The sequence below is a fragment of the Anoplolepis gracilipes genome, chromosome 4, assembly GCF_047496725.1.
Source record: "Anoplolepis gracilipes chromosome 4, ASM4749672v1, whole genome shotgun sequence".
Lineage (NCBI taxonomy): Eukaryota > Metazoa > Arthropoda > Insecta > Hymenoptera > Formicidae > Anoplolepis > Anoplolepis gracilipes.
The window spans coordinates 12,418,997-12,436,204 of NC_132973.1; the positions used below are offsets into that span (position 1 = coordinate 12,418,997).

Below are 17,208 nucleotides of genomic sequence, written 5' to 3' on the forward strand. Positions count from 1 at the left end.
TATTATCTATCAGGAAATCGTGTAATATAAATTGAAAATATCAAACAACTTATTAAATCAAATTTAATATTATCTCATTTCTTCAAATGAATACACAATGAATAGCATTAAATTATACATTCTCGCAATCGATTATGTAATTATTTAATTTTATTTATGATTTTTAAAAAATCAACTTTGTAAAAATATTTCTATAATTTCTATTTAATATTTCTATAACTTCTATTTAATATTTCTATAATTTCTATTTAATATTTTTCTCTATTAATTTTTTTGTTTTATTGCTAAGATCAATAAACTAATCGATCACTCTAATTCTGCACATATCGCAAAGAATTTTATTAACTCTTTATTTAAAGACGCATCATTTTGAGATAATATCTATAAATAATATTATAATAATAGAGACATGAAAACTCTAAAACCAAAGATAGAAATCTCAATGTATTTACGAAGGAGGATCCGACTAAGCCAATTACGCATAGTAAATTCGTGCTATGCACGCGAAGAAACTCAGAATAAATCGCATATACATATATGTATGTATGTCGCTGTGTTTCGATGTATCGTGTTGAAAGCCGCTAACGCGATTCTTATGAATAGGTCTTGGTAGCGCGGAACGCGAACCGCAAACGCAATAAAAGAAGCGAATACATCTTTGCTTCGTTACATTGTATCTCGTTCACGCGACTTTTTAACCGACGGCGACTTCCTGGCACGTCTTGGACAGATGCCATCAGTTGCGACGTACAGTCGCTCATAAAAGTGTTTGGTCATTCACGAAAAAACAAAAATGCATATATTTTTGTTATAGTACAGTTTTAACAAATTTATACATATATATGCATCATTTTTGTTCGGATTATTATTATTTTCATTTTTCGTAATGATTACATATACATTGTTATTAAATATATAAACTATAAACTCGTATTTTAACGCAAGAAACAATAAATTAATAATAATACATTTTAATGTATTATTATTGTATTGTATAACATTGTAATCATGAAAATTATTATTAAAAGTACATTCTCATGCTTGTCCAAATACTTTCATGAATGACTGTATCAGAACGAACGACTTCGTATAATCAGACTTCTTGGATTTCTTTTGACTTTCTCTAGTTACTTGTAACACTTCGTTTTTTTTTTTTTTTTTTTTTTTTTTGGTATATTTCGATCTATGACAATTCTGTTTTATGTATGTTGTTAATGTTAACCTTTCTGAGAATCTTTTATTTTTCCACAATCAATAAAATTATTATTATTATATTATTATTATTATTATCTACAAACAAATTTTGATTGTCTAGTTTTTTCATAAAAATTGCTAAACAAACTAATTTTATATTCTTTTTATTTCTGCTAATACAATATATTGAGAAACATAGGAGATTATAAAAACATAAAATATATATATTATTTTATATAAAAATATCTCTGTTGTGTGAAATAAAAATATATATTGACAGACAAGATAATCATATTTACGTAAAATGTTGCAGATAAAATGACAAAATAGCCATAGCTATTAAAAAATAGTATAAATTTTAAAAAATAATTTTCCTATTACGTTCAATATAAAGTGACTGATCTAACCTTAGATTGCACTTTCCTTATGTCGATGAGCAGATCGGTAGGTGACTGAATAAAAGATTGCGTAGAATCGATTAAACGCGACTTGTACAATTGCAGGAAGTTTTCACGGAATAAAAGCATGGGAAAAACGTAAAACAGATTCGTGTGAACACTCTAATAAGAATTTTGCTCTTGTTGGAAATGGATCATCAAAAATTCAACATGAAATTGACATCGTTGCGCGAAGCAGCTAAAATTTGCCTAAAATTTGCGCGCGAATTTCTCTAGATCGGAAGTTGGTTTAAACTGTTGTAAATGTTTCAGAATGCATGTTTTATATTGGTTTGTGCGAACGTGTGCTATACATGTTTTCTATTAAATATCTAATTCTTACACAGATAATTTAGAATAACAGATAAATGCAAGAATTACATTAGAGTATTCCCTTGTTCTCTTTTCTTTGTTATATGTGATATTATAAAGCATCATATACAGAGAAAAACATCTGAAAGATATAACTTGGAATTTTTTGAAATATAATGTATTCCACCAATAATTATCATTCTATGCAATTGTTTAAATACCTCTCAGGCTTGGGCATCATGTTACCTCGATAAAAAAAAAAAAAAAAAAAAAAAAAAATAAGATACATTAGTACTATCTCTGTAAATTCTTACCTATAAATTATTCCATGGAAGGGAGAGTAGTTTAAAGTTCTATTACGATTAATAATATATATTTTAATCGAAATTTAAAAATAGATCAACTATCATTTCAATATCATACAATTTTGTCAATAATATTCAAAGTATGTTTTTATGTCACTAATGTGCTTTGTTTATTATTCGTTTCTATAGCGACACATGCTATTTGTGTAGTTTTATCGAAAAGAAAACGCGCGCAGCATCTGCTAGATAAAACCAAACAGACAATAATAATCTTTGAGAAGATAGAATTACCTTGTATTTTATCTTTCCCTTTTCTCTCTCTCTTTCTCTGTCTCTCCTTTCCTTCCGTGTAATGAACGCTCCGTGGATAAATTGGCGGCGGTCGTGCGAGGGTCCACTGGTTCTTGACACACGCAAACACTGTATCTGACGATCACGCGAGGATCCCGTCGGCACGGTTCTCTCACGATACACACTAGGAGATTGAGGATTCCGTACGTGTTCCGCGTATATACGCGAAACGTTAGTGCGATTCGCCGATTTCCGCGATCCCGAACGTAACTGCAGATCCGGCGCACGTGCGCGCGAGAACGCGGTTGCAATTATTGCGACACTCCTCAACAATTACGTATCTCGCGTGCGTAAATGATGCACGCGCGTTGCGCATGGCACTGGACAATAATATACTTGCACGTACACGCAGGTGATAGGAGGATAAACAGGAAGTCCCCGCCTCCGGAAATGCACGATTCTCCCCTCTTTACCACTTTTCTCGCCTGTTTCCTCGTCACTTCCTTTCTTCTTCCACGCCTCTCTGGCTTTTATATCCGCTTACGTATGGATATACTTTCACAGTCTTATTACTCTGTCTACCCGATAATAGTCTTGCGAACGTACGACGATGAATACGTGTCTCGAAAGAAGATAGCGCAAAAACAGGCGATAAAAAAGCCGCAAAACACTTCTTCGCATACGCGCACTTCATTCAAGTTTCCTCTCGTATCTCTCTCTTCCGCGACGTTGCGTGTCACACACACTGTACTCTTGCCGTTCCTCGAATATTCATTTTTCTATCTCTTTTGTCAATTGATTATCGAACACGATAGTTTTGATATTCCGCTTAAAATCCGTCGGTCACCGCTGACAAAATCACCGACGGCCATTGGTCGCTCGCGCGAATCGAAATGAATATCCGATCAGTGCCTGAAGGCAAAGAAATGACGAGACGAACCACCAAGACACATTGTATCAGAAGCCGCTCGATCCACGCCTGTAGTCCGTAACTCACTAAGGACACGACGACGGCACGTCGCGAAATACACGCCGCGAACGGCGCGTGGTGGGGGGAGCGCGTCGTGGCGGGAGATACGGCGATTATTCTCGGAGGAGCGCGCGGGAGGGGAGGGGGCAGGGAGGGGAGCAGGGGAAACATTCTCGCACGGCGATGTAGGACTGTAGGATATATCGTATATAGCCGGTTGGTACAGTGGAGGTGGTACGTGCGATTCTAGACGGAATGTCGAGATTTTACGATTGAATCCATCTACCCAACGGAGACGATAGGACCGACGACGGACTGTCGAGTAGATTATACGTATTATCTCTATGCGCTGCACGATGTACTGTCGAACAAATTGACATTCCTTTGCTGCTATCAAAAATACATAAAGGAAAAGATAGTTTAATATCTCAAATAAAAGTATTAAAAAAAAAAAATTCCAAGATATAGAATTTCTATGATACTTACTTGCGATGTGTAGAAAGCAATTAAAAGAATATCCTATAATTATCCTGTATTAGTAATAGCATAATAACACGAAGTATATAGGTGTATGTGTATGGATAAAAGCGGTAGTCTTTTTACTCTTGAATATTTAAAAAAGACATTTGTCTTTCTTCAATAAAGAAGAAAATTAAGAAAACAAAACTTTTCATTTCCTGCTCAATAATATTGGAAACGCAACAAAAATGCAGTTAGCCTTTTTCTTATTCTTCCTTTATACAATTGCATGTATGTATACAGATTTCGTCTTTGAAAATATCGATTGATACTGTAATGACACGCCATCACTAACGGGAAAGATGCACCGTTACAATACAAAAAAATATTAAATTTCTTTTTGTTAAAATTTTTACGTGAAAACAACGAAAAATATGACAATGTTAAAATATGCTTATAAGAACCATATAAAAATATCTCAATATTGTAATTTCACATAACAATATTTATATATAATTATATATAAAATATATCTAAAATATTTATATACATTTTATATTATATTATATATATATATATATATATATATATATATATATAGATTTTATTTTATTATATATTTAGATTATATATAAATTATATATAAAACGATATTTATATATTTATATACAACACACATTACTATATTATTTTATTATTGAAAGAGAAAATATCCATGTTCTTTTGAAATGTAAGATTCGAAAATTAGTGTCAATTATTTTTCTTCGCATTTACGAATGCATGTGTAACATTGCAACCTAATCGATATAACAGTGATTGATTGGCATCACTACTTTGCGACTATTTCTAACAATAAGATCAATGTCTTATCAATTAAATAAATACGAAAATATATTAAAAATTATATTTAAATGTTAAAATATATTTAATTATTTTTAAATGTTTTGATTATCGAGTCTATTATGTCTATCAGCTTGTGAATAATTAACTTTTTGTAAGAGTCAATTTATTACTACATTATACACCCCGGACAGAATTCAGTATAGTAGACATGTTGATAATCGATTTATCGTTTTAAATGTTATGTCGTGTGTTACAATGATGCCGGCATGTGTATTATATATACAGTCGATTACGCACTTTTTATAAAATCAACTCTAATATTTTTTTATTATTCCTAATGTTTCCTGATTTTGATTTTCGGCAAGCTCGTAATAGTCACGGCATATTCCGAAAGTCGTCGTATAATGTTAATAATGCAAATCTAAATCGAAGATGTGGGGAGTATCATACCGAAATAGGTGGGGAATAAATTCAAATGAAGAAAGTGTATGTGTGTGTGGCATTCGCATAGAAACAACTTACAATCGTAACACGAAACTAGTCGTGGAGAAAGATTCAATGTATACTCGTTTTTATATGTTAATATTCTTCATGCACGCATGTGCGTATATTGTCACACATACACACACACACTCTATATATTCAATAGAATTCTTTTTTACTCATGTAACCAAAGAGACCAATATTATCGTAATACATAGTTTAATAGCAGATGAAACATGTTCCAGATCCATGAGATACGTGCTCACTATGTTGAATTTATGGTGCGCTATTGATTTTCTTAGATTTTCTCCGTTATCCCTAGCGAAAATTTTTATCGTAAGATAATTGTGTTTATATCTATTTATGAAAAGTTTTATTGATGGTTACATTGTTTATGAAGAGTTTTGTTAATATTTACTGTTGGGAAAACTGTTTGGTAGCATGTTGCAAACAGCTAATTAATCTTTTGCCAACAATAACATTTTACAAACATTTTAGAAAAGTGTAATAGAAATGTTGAAGACTATGTCATTAAACGATACTGAAACATTTTATTAAAAACGCCTCGAAAACAGTTATGTAACATCGATTTCAGCATGCATCAAAACAATCTTACAACATCTTCCAAACATTCTGTTCACAAGAAATTATTAAACATCTGTACAACATAAAGATATAATCTTTTAAATACAAATCAAACGTAAGTAAAACATTTCTCAAATAGTAGTTTGGCAAAACATTAATTACAGTTTTTTCAAAGAGTTTGGAAATGGTTTGCAGTGTTTCGTGAATGATTTAGAAGTATTTCTGTAGTACTAATATTTGAGAAGTGTTTAACTTTTACGTTTGATTTGTATTTAAAAGATTATATCTTGTTAATGTTGTAAAAATGTCTATTAACTTCTTATGAACAGAATGTTTGGAAGATGTTGTGAGATTGTTTTGATGGATGCTGAAATCGATGTGTTTTCATAATGTTACAAATGTTTAAGAGATGTTTAAGCACAGTACCGTAAAAACATCTTCCAAACATTTGTAACATTACGAAAACACCACATAATACTTCCCGAACATCTATCAAACATAATTGTGAATATCTCATGAACAATTCTATGTTTAAATTTCCACTTCACAAACAGATTAATAATTGTTTTAAAGCTCAGTTGAAACATCTACTCAACATCTAAGCAAACATCGTATAAACTTTTAATAAACACACTATTTTCGCCAGGGATAACAATTATGTAATTATTCATTGAAAGTTTTATTTCGCGTGTCTTATATGTATACGATTGCTGCTATTAATTACTATTAAATAATTTCAAGAATCGCGCTATACAGTCGATGTCAGGTAAAATGATAGATAATATTAAACGTTTAAAAGAACGTTATTAAAATTCTAATTCTAAATTCTTATATCGGGAGCAATAATCTATATATTAATAAAATCAAGATTTTTTTATCTTATCACAGTTTTTTTATACCCGCTTCGCGTAAGAATTTATGCACTCTTTTATTTGTCAATTTTCTAATTTCCTCCAACTTCATTATAATAATTATTTTGTTATTGCGCCATTCGATTAGTAATTGAAAGAAAATCAAAAAAATCTGTACCTTGATCATTAGAAGAAAAACGTCTAGAGATAATATCACATTCGGCAAATGTAAGATGTGAGAAAAGACATAGCACGAAGAAAAGCTAAGCGTAAAATATCAAGAGAGTGAATCCATAATGTGATAGTCAGCGTTTAGACATATACCTACATATTTGCGATATTTAATACTCCACTTGTTTACTAAATTATTGAGTGAAGCTTAGCGACAGCCGTCGTTTGAGGTCGGACTTTATGTGTTCCGGAAATGCCGGCGCAGTATGAAAGTCTTCGAACGAAGCGATTTTCGGATATCGAATTGTTTCGGGGAAAAATTGTAAATTAACTCAAAATCTTAGAATAGTTTGTTATGAAACAGTTTAAAGTCGGAACTCTAATTTGATTTTAAACTCTGACATGTGACAGGAAAAAAATAATGTACATGTCTTTATAAAGATGTTTATTTTTTTCCTTTTTATAAACAAAAATTTATATTACTGAGTTTTTACATCTCAAATAATTAAGATGGTGACGAAATTATTGTGGTTTATATATTTCGTATCTCTTATAACATTTATACACGAGCACAATTATTAAATGTTTTATGACATACATATATTAAAAGGACATTGAAATCAAGTCATGTTCCTGATAATGACCAGTTGTCTCTTAGCATATACAAGTGTAATAAATAATCTTTCGAGCGTAAAACTTAAATAACACTTGAATCAAGAGTTACCTGTTTTGCAATATAACAACTGATCCGTGTAAAATATATATATGCTATTAATTGATTAATGCAGTCTCTTAAATTATTTTTAACATAACCATTTAACTAATTTATATTCTAATACATGCAAATGTACTATGTTCTCTTTAGTACGACAGGAAAAAAATTATGTATATGTCTTTATGAAGGTGTTTTTTTCTCCTTTTTATAAACAAAAATATATATTACTGAATTTTTACATCTCAAGATGATGACGAAATTATTGTGGTTTATATATTTCGTATCTTTTATAACATTTATACACGCGTTCAATTATTAAATGTTTTATGACATATATTAACAGGACATTGAACGGCTTATTTTACTGATTAATACTTTTACTGTAGTATGATCTTTTTCACTTATCCGGATTGCATATCATTCGCGAACTTTAGTAATAAGAAATTTTATGAAATCTCAATCTTATCACAAGAGGCTTGGAACGTTCGACGACGACGATTTTGTCACGAAAGGTATGCAGTGTAATTTTTAATAATAGGGATACAGCACGACAGCATATATTGCGTGACGGACGAAATATTAGGTTCGTAATAAGTTTCGAACCACAAGGAACAGGCAACAAGAGCAAATCGTGATAAAAGATATCAAACCGTACACACACTACTCGAGTATCAAGTACGAAGGTGGAATTTGCGATACGGCTGTCGCAAATATTCTGGCCTATAATACTTATGGCAGCGCATTCTACGTGGTAACAGCAACAGGATGGGCAGCCGAAAAGGAGAACGTCATATCACGAGCCGAAGATCGCTTCGATAAGAAATCGTACGGATGCGGTATATCACGAGATACACCCGTGCCAAATTTAATTTAAGATGCATAGCAAGATCCACGCTGCGAAAACGATGATGCAACGAAATATGTTCAATTGTCACGAATGACTGAACTTCATCGTAAATTACACGTATAGGAATCGGCGAAAATTCGTAATTGTGTCGATCAAAATATATTTGTACATATCTGCCTTCGAATTGAGTATCAGCAAACATAGTTGATTGAACATGGTTTTTTTAAAATTTTTATTTACTTGTGATACTCGATTTTCTCTCTCAATTCTCGATTCATAAAATAAAATGAAACTGTTAAAGAACAATTTTTGCCTCTCCTAAAAATCACTCATTGTCATCAATTTATATTCTAGCGTATATATTTTATATGCCATATGCATAAATTTACATCAAATGAGAAGCATTTACAATCTCTGTGTATTACAAATCATGAATAAATTGTTTTATCATTTTTTATCAAATAAAAATCGAATATACATACTTACATATTTGAATATACTTTTATTTAATACTTTTGCAAATTATTGTCATTTAGAAAATGTTTTACATATTTTCAAGATTGATATGTGTAACAATTTGTCACTAATATTAAAAATTATATATTGTAAAGTAATTAGATGAAAGAAATATATAAATTTTGTTTGTGATTCGTGTAAGAGATATAAAAATTACAGAAAAGAGTTATGAATATTATTGATAGTTAATGGTAATATTGACATAAAATATATATTACAATATGTTATAATATACATTTTTTCATCTATCCTTTACAAAATCTTCAAAGAATGAGCGCAATCATATTACATTTAAAAACTAAAATAAAAAATATCTTTTTGCAGAAGAAAAAATAAAAAAAAGAATTATGTATTGCATTTGCAAAAATAAAATATAAACGGGATAAATAAATATATCATAAAAGAAGGCTATGGAAATAAGCTTAAGAATTTTTTTGGATATAAATAAAAAAACCAGGCAAATTTATTTCTTATATAAAATGAGAGGAACTTTCACTTCCTCATACCACCAACATACATTTGTATTGAAGGAAAAAAATCATATGGCCAAAATATTAATGAGTCGATATTAATCCCGTCAGATCGATCAATAAACGTGCAAATTTTCTGCTATTATTTTGCAATTGTACAGACATTTATATCTTGCAAAAAAATCGTTTTAAAAGTACTCCTGCATTTTACATAAACTCAAAAGTTCAACAAATTTTTGATAATTTTTTGCTTATCTGCTAGAAAACATTTACTAACACTTTTCGATAAATTATTTGTTATTTCTTAATGTGTGATGAATCTAAACTCAAAAAGCTTATGAATACAGTGCGAGAAAATATTTATAACACGCTGTTTTATGACACAGCAGAAAAATTGCATTAAATACTGATGATAATAAACAAACCGCAAATATCCTCTTCGCAATCATAAATATATTTGAAAAGAAGACTCAATTATTTCTTACATTAAATTCTATACGTAAATAAGAGTTTCTCAGTGCACCTGCACTGGTTTTTTTTTTTTTTTTTTTTTTTTTTTTTTTTTGTAAACCTTCGACAATCATTTTTTGATTGGCGTTTAATTAAAAGCAGGATCCCTTTTATGTGTGACTAATTGACAAGATCAAAGAATGTATATCGATAATTCTGTCTTGAAAAGCAATCTTTGGTAAAATTAATGTGAAGAACGCGGACATGCTTATCAGCACTCGAGATTCGGAATCGTCGTTAGCCTCCGCGAAATGGAGACTTGCGAGTAATTAGATTCTCTCGAAAGATTACGGCACGGTAGCGAATGAAAATGATCAGCCTTTTCGCAAATTGCATCGACATTAATAACACAGATCCCATTAATGTTAATATTATCTGGATCGTTTTAAACAGGTTTGGCACATTACAAATACTTGAGCTTTAATTGTACATGTGCAAGGCTGTTTATCTCCATATACAACCGAGTATTTTATGCTGCGGTAATAAGGATTATTTTTGAAATGCGGTCTGTTTCCATAGTCCGAGAGTGCATCCTGATATCATTTAATCGATGGAAACTCAAAATGCGCATTACACTGACCGTATGTAATTACTAGAATTGTTGTCGTGTTCAAAACTAGGTTCTTCGTGTGAAGGATACTTAACTTCGTGCATGGTAACCGAAATCACCGATGGGCGCCAGTGGTTTAATTCGCCGCCTTGGGCAATCGACTGTGCTACCCGGTCGGTTAAACATGCCATTATTTTTGTGAAATTCACGAGAAGCTTGAACATGTCATGTACGAGCATAAAGGATGATCGAGAATACTAGAAATATTTCGTTGTCTAAACCAAAAGTCAATATTGCACTGCAAGTTGATACAAATGACTGCATTTATATATTCAATCTTATAAATGCTTTATATTCTTTCAGTCAGTAACCTTGATTGAACATTATCTGCTTTATAATATAGCATTCGAAAGAAAATAGTCGAATTGCAGCTACTTCTCATTCCTGCTGGATGATCAAAGTTTGGTCGATTCAGTATGATAATTAATTGCTAACTTTTGACTCTTGTAACTTAAGACACAATTAAATGATTAAACCAATTTATATATAAAACTGGAATACGAATAAATGTCACAGATAAAATTGATTGATTTTGACGACTACATTATGCAAACTTTATACAATAATTATAAATGACAGCGATGCTTTGAGAAATGGAGAGAAAATTTAAATTTCATAAATTATTTTTACCTTGCATTCTTTTTTGCTTATCTTCCTGTTTGGAAACTATATATTGCGAAATTTATTATTTTTTTTTCTTCTAGTACAAGTGTGTATACCACGATGAAAAATTGTATCATCTTTTTAAATCTCAAATCATAAATCTTTCAATTTGATGCTTTAGAATAAAAGTAACAAATAATCAAAAAGAAGAATGACGCAAACTAGTGGATTATAAATTTTCTTACTATTTGCTTCTGAGTTATACGATAATATGATAGTTAAAAACTATTGCATTTATAACGCGTTGCCTTGAAGGGAAAATTATATAAATATATGCAATAAATACACACGCACAATGCGCCAAAATTATTCTTGGTCTGCTACTAATTTTCTGAATTGTAATACAACAGCTGTTTGTCCATGATAGAATTATTACACGCTTTGCTGCATTAAAGTAAGTGAATGCCATGTGATCAGTCTACTATGCAAATGTACGCTAGCCAACGGCTACGACACAACGTAAATCATGAAGCTATCGTAATTCAATTAACATAATGCTATTTTTATTTTAGAAACTGTACAAAGTGATTGATAAAGGATATGTTAGTCTTTTACATTGTATTAAAAGATTTTGATCAGATTCGGAATGCGAAAGATTTGACATACTTTTTGAATAATCATAATTATAATCATTTATGATTAACGATTTTAAAATAGTCACAATGTTTTATCCATTTTCTTCTGACAATGAGATAAAAACTTCACGCAATTACTGTTCGTGTGTGTTACGAATATTTCTTCTCAAGTAGGCCTCTTTCCCGATAGAAACGTTCGAAATGGATTTTTAATCGCATTTAGGCGCGCCGCGACACGCAATGTTGAGAAAAATGAAGCACCTGTATCCTCTAGCGGTGAACCTGCTCTCCCTGAGAATTCTTTCATGCATTGATACTCTTTGATTTATTACGTTGTTTGCGTGCATCCGAGCATTACTTGGTATTTTGCTGCTTATGAACTTCTGCCGATAATATGAAAAAAATACAACATTGTACCTTTCTCTTCGATATCTCTTTCTCATTTCCGTCACGTCATCTTTTTCATTTTTGTTTCTTCTTATTCTTGATATCTTGTTTTTCTGTACCTGTCTCCCTTTCACTCGAGCTTACTCTCTCATTTCTTATTTTTTCAGTCTTTATCTGTCTCTCTGTGTTTGCCTCATTCTCTCACTTTGAATTTCAGGGAGTCGTTGTCCTTCTTACTTCCGTTCCCTCGTTCCCCCGTCCATATTTAGTTACCCATAAACGACCGGCATGCAACTCTTCGGGTATATACATATCGCAGCGAACCGCATATTTCTGCGACGTTCGTGTTACCTCGGGCTCATGAAAACATACGTGTAGTAGAGTGCTGGTTCACGTACGCACACAAGTTTGTTCTGCGTGTGTGCACATTGCCCAGGAACGAGTTTCGGCTGAGAACACGTCGCACATCCTTTCGTCTTTCCGCTCACCTTAGCATATGTATGATAGACATTTTGGCACATTGTAGACGACTTATACATCGGGGGAACCGTTTCTTATAAAAAAATATGAAAATATTTATCAGATATCGAATGTACCTACGTGACGCTGTCCAAAATCCAGCAAAATACAAAATCATTTTTGTCGACTAGTCAAATGTGATTAAAGTAAAATTTTATTAACATATACGTATATGCAACGTTATTACTTTGAATAGAATTTCTATTTTTCTCACTTTTGATAGATCTCGTTTGAATATGTGTATTTAAAATAATTTTCTAAAATTTCATATTTATTCTTTTTTTTTTTTATGTACGTACTTTGTATGTGAGACATGCATCGAAATATTAAAAATCGTCTTTTTAGAAATCGTATTTTGAAAAATGTCTTTTTCAAAGATAATTATTACAAATTGAAATTTGCAGTGCCATGTGTAATCTTCGAATATTTATCGTGTAAACATTTTTCAAATTGTTAAGAATGTAAAAAGATGTTTTAATTTAAATTAGATTTGGCGCGAGCAAAGATAAAAAAGAAGACTCTGATTAAATATTGATTTTTAAAATCTTTTCCGTTTTTTTTATCTATTTATTCTCTTTTTCTATATTTTGAAATAACCTAAATTTGTAATACTAATTTTTGAGAATTGAAGTATATAAATAACTGCATATAAATAAAAGATGTTACTTGTTTATCATGCATACGAAATATTCAGATACAATTCAGTTATTTATTAATAAATAACTCAAAATAAAAATTGTGCTCTTAAATGTTAGTATATGACTAACAATAAGATAATATTTTTTAATTTCAATCATATTTATAATAGAATAAGATCGATTGTATATTAATTGATATTCCAATTTTATAAAATAATTGATGTTTGCGCGCGTGTGTGTGTGTGTGTGTTTTTAAAAAAATATTACTATTTGCAAAAAATGTAATCAATTTATTTTATATATTATTATGTTTTTCTCAAGAAAAAATCCGACCGACTATAAAACATATTTCTTTAAATCACACGTTTTGTCATTATTAGTTGTAAATTCTGACAAGTTTTTGACATTCTTAGTTTTATTTTATACGGCATAATGCTATATATAAGTAAGAACTGAAATACATGCTATGTACAAACGATAGAAATTTATCATTTGTACATAGCAATTTCCAAGATATTGTCGCGAAATTTGCATTTCTTTATTCGTCTGCACAATATATAATATTGTATGCGGTCACTTAATCACATTTGCTAAGGTTATTTCTCTCCAATATCTGTTACATAAATCATTGGAATATTCTTGGAGTATATAATTTAAGATGTAAGACACTTAAAATGCAAATGGACTACACACGTATACACACTTATGTACGCACATGGTTGGTAGAAATCTTATATGATGATGAATAGCTATAAAAAATTACATTTATATTCTGTATAAAAGAGCAATGATTTAAAAATATGTACATATCTTGAAAAATAACAAGAATATAAAACAACAAACAGTGATCTATCTTTCTTTTCTGATAATTGTTATCGCGTTCATTAAATTTTATATATACACAAGATATATATTTCTATATCTATACTTAATCACTAGCAGTGAGAATGTCAACGTCAGATTCAAGCAATATCTAAAATTGATTCTAACATCTGTTGGCTGGCATGCAGCCCTTTAGCAAAGCATCGTCACGCTTTTATATTTAATTGCAGCAATTATATCATCTTTGTATTATTTTTGGCAATGATCTTGGCTATTGATTACAAAGAATACTCGTAACTTGGCAACACATTATTGTTAGACCAATTGGATCATTCTCAATTATCAACACGTTTCTGATGGAAACGCAAAATGCGTAGTAGACACTTTCTTGTATGTGAATACGTACTGAGTATTTTTTACCTAACTTATATTTTATATTTTGTTTTATATATGCAGGTATAGTGTGTTTCAAAAATAGGTAATCAAACTTTAAAAGCATATTCTACTCACCGTAAGAATGGAAAAAAGTCACATAAATGAGAAGAGTTTGGAGAAACGCTTTCTTTTTAAATTATAAATATTTTTTACTTACAACAGGCTAACATACTTTAGATTTATATCTTATATACATTACCTTTCTCTCTATTTATTTTATTAGAAATATACAGTAATAGTATCTGTTATCGAATGGATCTGCTTAATTTGAATCAATGTACATTGTAGTAAATTCATATTCATTACAATGAAAATTATCAATTTTGATTTAAACATTTGAGAATTAAGATAATGTTTATCAACTTATCAAAATATCAACTTATTCTAACATGCAATGGGCTGATATGGAAACATCTTAAGACTCTTATATCTTTGTATTATTTTTGACAATAATCTTGGCTATATAATTGTTTATAATATTTTTATTGCTACTATGAAAATACTATAAATAATTTCGTGTGATAAAATACGAAATACTCCGAGAATTATAGGACATGCCATGATGTCGAAGCGAGGCATGCATTGATGCAAAAAAAATCATTTCTAAAAATCATTTCTTAATAAAGTGTTTTTATCAAAATGTGTTATAAATAAAAAAATTAGAAAGGAAGTGAATCCACATTTATATCATTATTTCATCCTTAGTGCTGAGTAAAATATGTATCTAAAGTTTGTCCGTTTATTTCTAAAACACTTTGTATATACTATATATATATATATATATATATATATATATATATATATATATATAATTTATAATAATTAATAATAAAAAATATATAAATATATTTAAAAAATAAATTATATATTAATATAGATTAAGTTTTTAATATATTGGCACAAAGTAATCGATTTACAGTTTTCTTAGTAATAAAAATTAAAGTTTATATTTATTATAGTTATTGCAAAAATGTTAAGATTATATTAATATAAAATGAATATATTAATTTTCTTTTTATTATCTACTAATTTTTATGGGAAAAAATAGCATTACTAAAGATAATGTACAAGGCATAATTTTATTTCTTTATTTATATTTGTATCCTATATATAGTAAATTGCTTCGGAAGTAAACTAATAAAATTAGCTTTCTAAATAGTAAAAATTGTTAATGTTTTGCGATTTTAAATCTCATCGGAAATAAAGTTTTCTTTAAGTGTTATTAAAGAAGATAATTGATTCAACATTCTAGGCATCAACTACAGGATAGTGATAAAATGTTATTTTATGATTATAGTCGAAGGACATATTGGCGAATCTGCCAGTCATGGTCCGAATTCAGTTTTTACTAATATTTTGCTAAAGGACTGTATCGATAAAAATAGCAGGCCGTTGATCGAATCGTATCTGATCTAGTCGCATCATGATTTATACATACATGTATAAAATGCCACGTGTGCGTGCATGCAACAAAAGGTAACAGAAAAGCTCATGATCTCAAACTATTTTGGAACCTGTAGAAATATATTTCGATCACATCTCGCGCGCGGCCATTGCACAGCTGCGTCACATAATAAAGCTACTAATTATTAAGATGCAGTTAAAAAGAGACAAGGGCATTTTGAGCTTAATCGGATTGGAATAACATTATTTTTTTTAAATGAAAGTCATATGACACAGTGTGAACAAAGGTCACATAACTTATTGTGATGTAAACAACGATCATTCGAAAACAAAGGCAAGAGAGGGAATTAAAAATTAAAACTAAAATTTATTAACAAAATTTTTTAACTTTTTAATCAAATCTCATGTTGTAATGCATATGTCTCTGTACAGGACGTTATTATGTTTTTTTTCTGAGGTCTGATTATCAGTCAGTGATCAAGAGACGAAGAGAGAAGTAGAATTCTACACTTATATCAAGACACAATATTTTCATTAACAATAAAATAATATATATTTTTAAATTACGTTAAAAATGTTTCTTAATTTTTTCATTGAAAAATTATTTTATATGTACATTCCGAGATATAAAATTCTATATCTATATTGTGGTGAAATCAGTACCATGGCCACCTATAATCGTAATGACGCTCCTGTCTCTATATATAGTATATTTATATTTTGATCTTTCCATGACCCTGGTAAATATCGCTATCTGTCACTAACTCTCATAGTCAAGACGGCTTATCACTGGTTTTACTGTACCAGTTACGATAATATAATCCATGTAATTCATGACCGAGCAATGACTACATGCGTGATACATTCGATTTAACATTATTTGTGTAATTCATTTCTAATTATTGTGCCAAATGGGCTATTGCTGTGTCGTAGTTGATAAATAAGAATTCATAATAGTTCATGAATAAGAACATTTTTAGAATTATATAAACAAGAATAACATAATTGCTATGTGTGATTGTAAGTACCGATTTTAATTCTTATTAATATAAAACAAGAATAACATAATTGCTATGTGTGATTGTAAGTACCGATTTTAATTCTTATTAATATAACACATTTTGTATGATATAGCATTCTGAATAATGTAGTATCTTTATCCATCTGTAACGGAAGAGATCTTTATAGTTTATTTT

The 17,208-nt window shown here is 30.0% G+C and overlaps 1 protein-coding gene across 4 annotated transcripts in view; it reads right to left on the reverse strand.

The window, feature by feature from the left end:
* Nucleotides 1-17,208, reverse strand: part of LOC140665392 (uncharacterized) — a 98,715-nt gene that overhangs the window by 56,557 nt on the left and 24,950 nt on the right. For 2 of the 4 annotated variants that reach the window (XR_012046590.1, XM_072891481.1), the window contains exon 1: nt 2,540-3,551. The exons of 1 other annotated variant lie outside the window; for it this stretch is intronic. The gene's annotated coding sequence lies outside the window, so the exon portion shown is untranslated. Of the gene's footprint in view, nt 1-2,539; nt 3,554-17,208 lie in introns of those variants that run through there. One more of the 4 variants, XM_072891479.1, reaches the window with a different exon arrangement.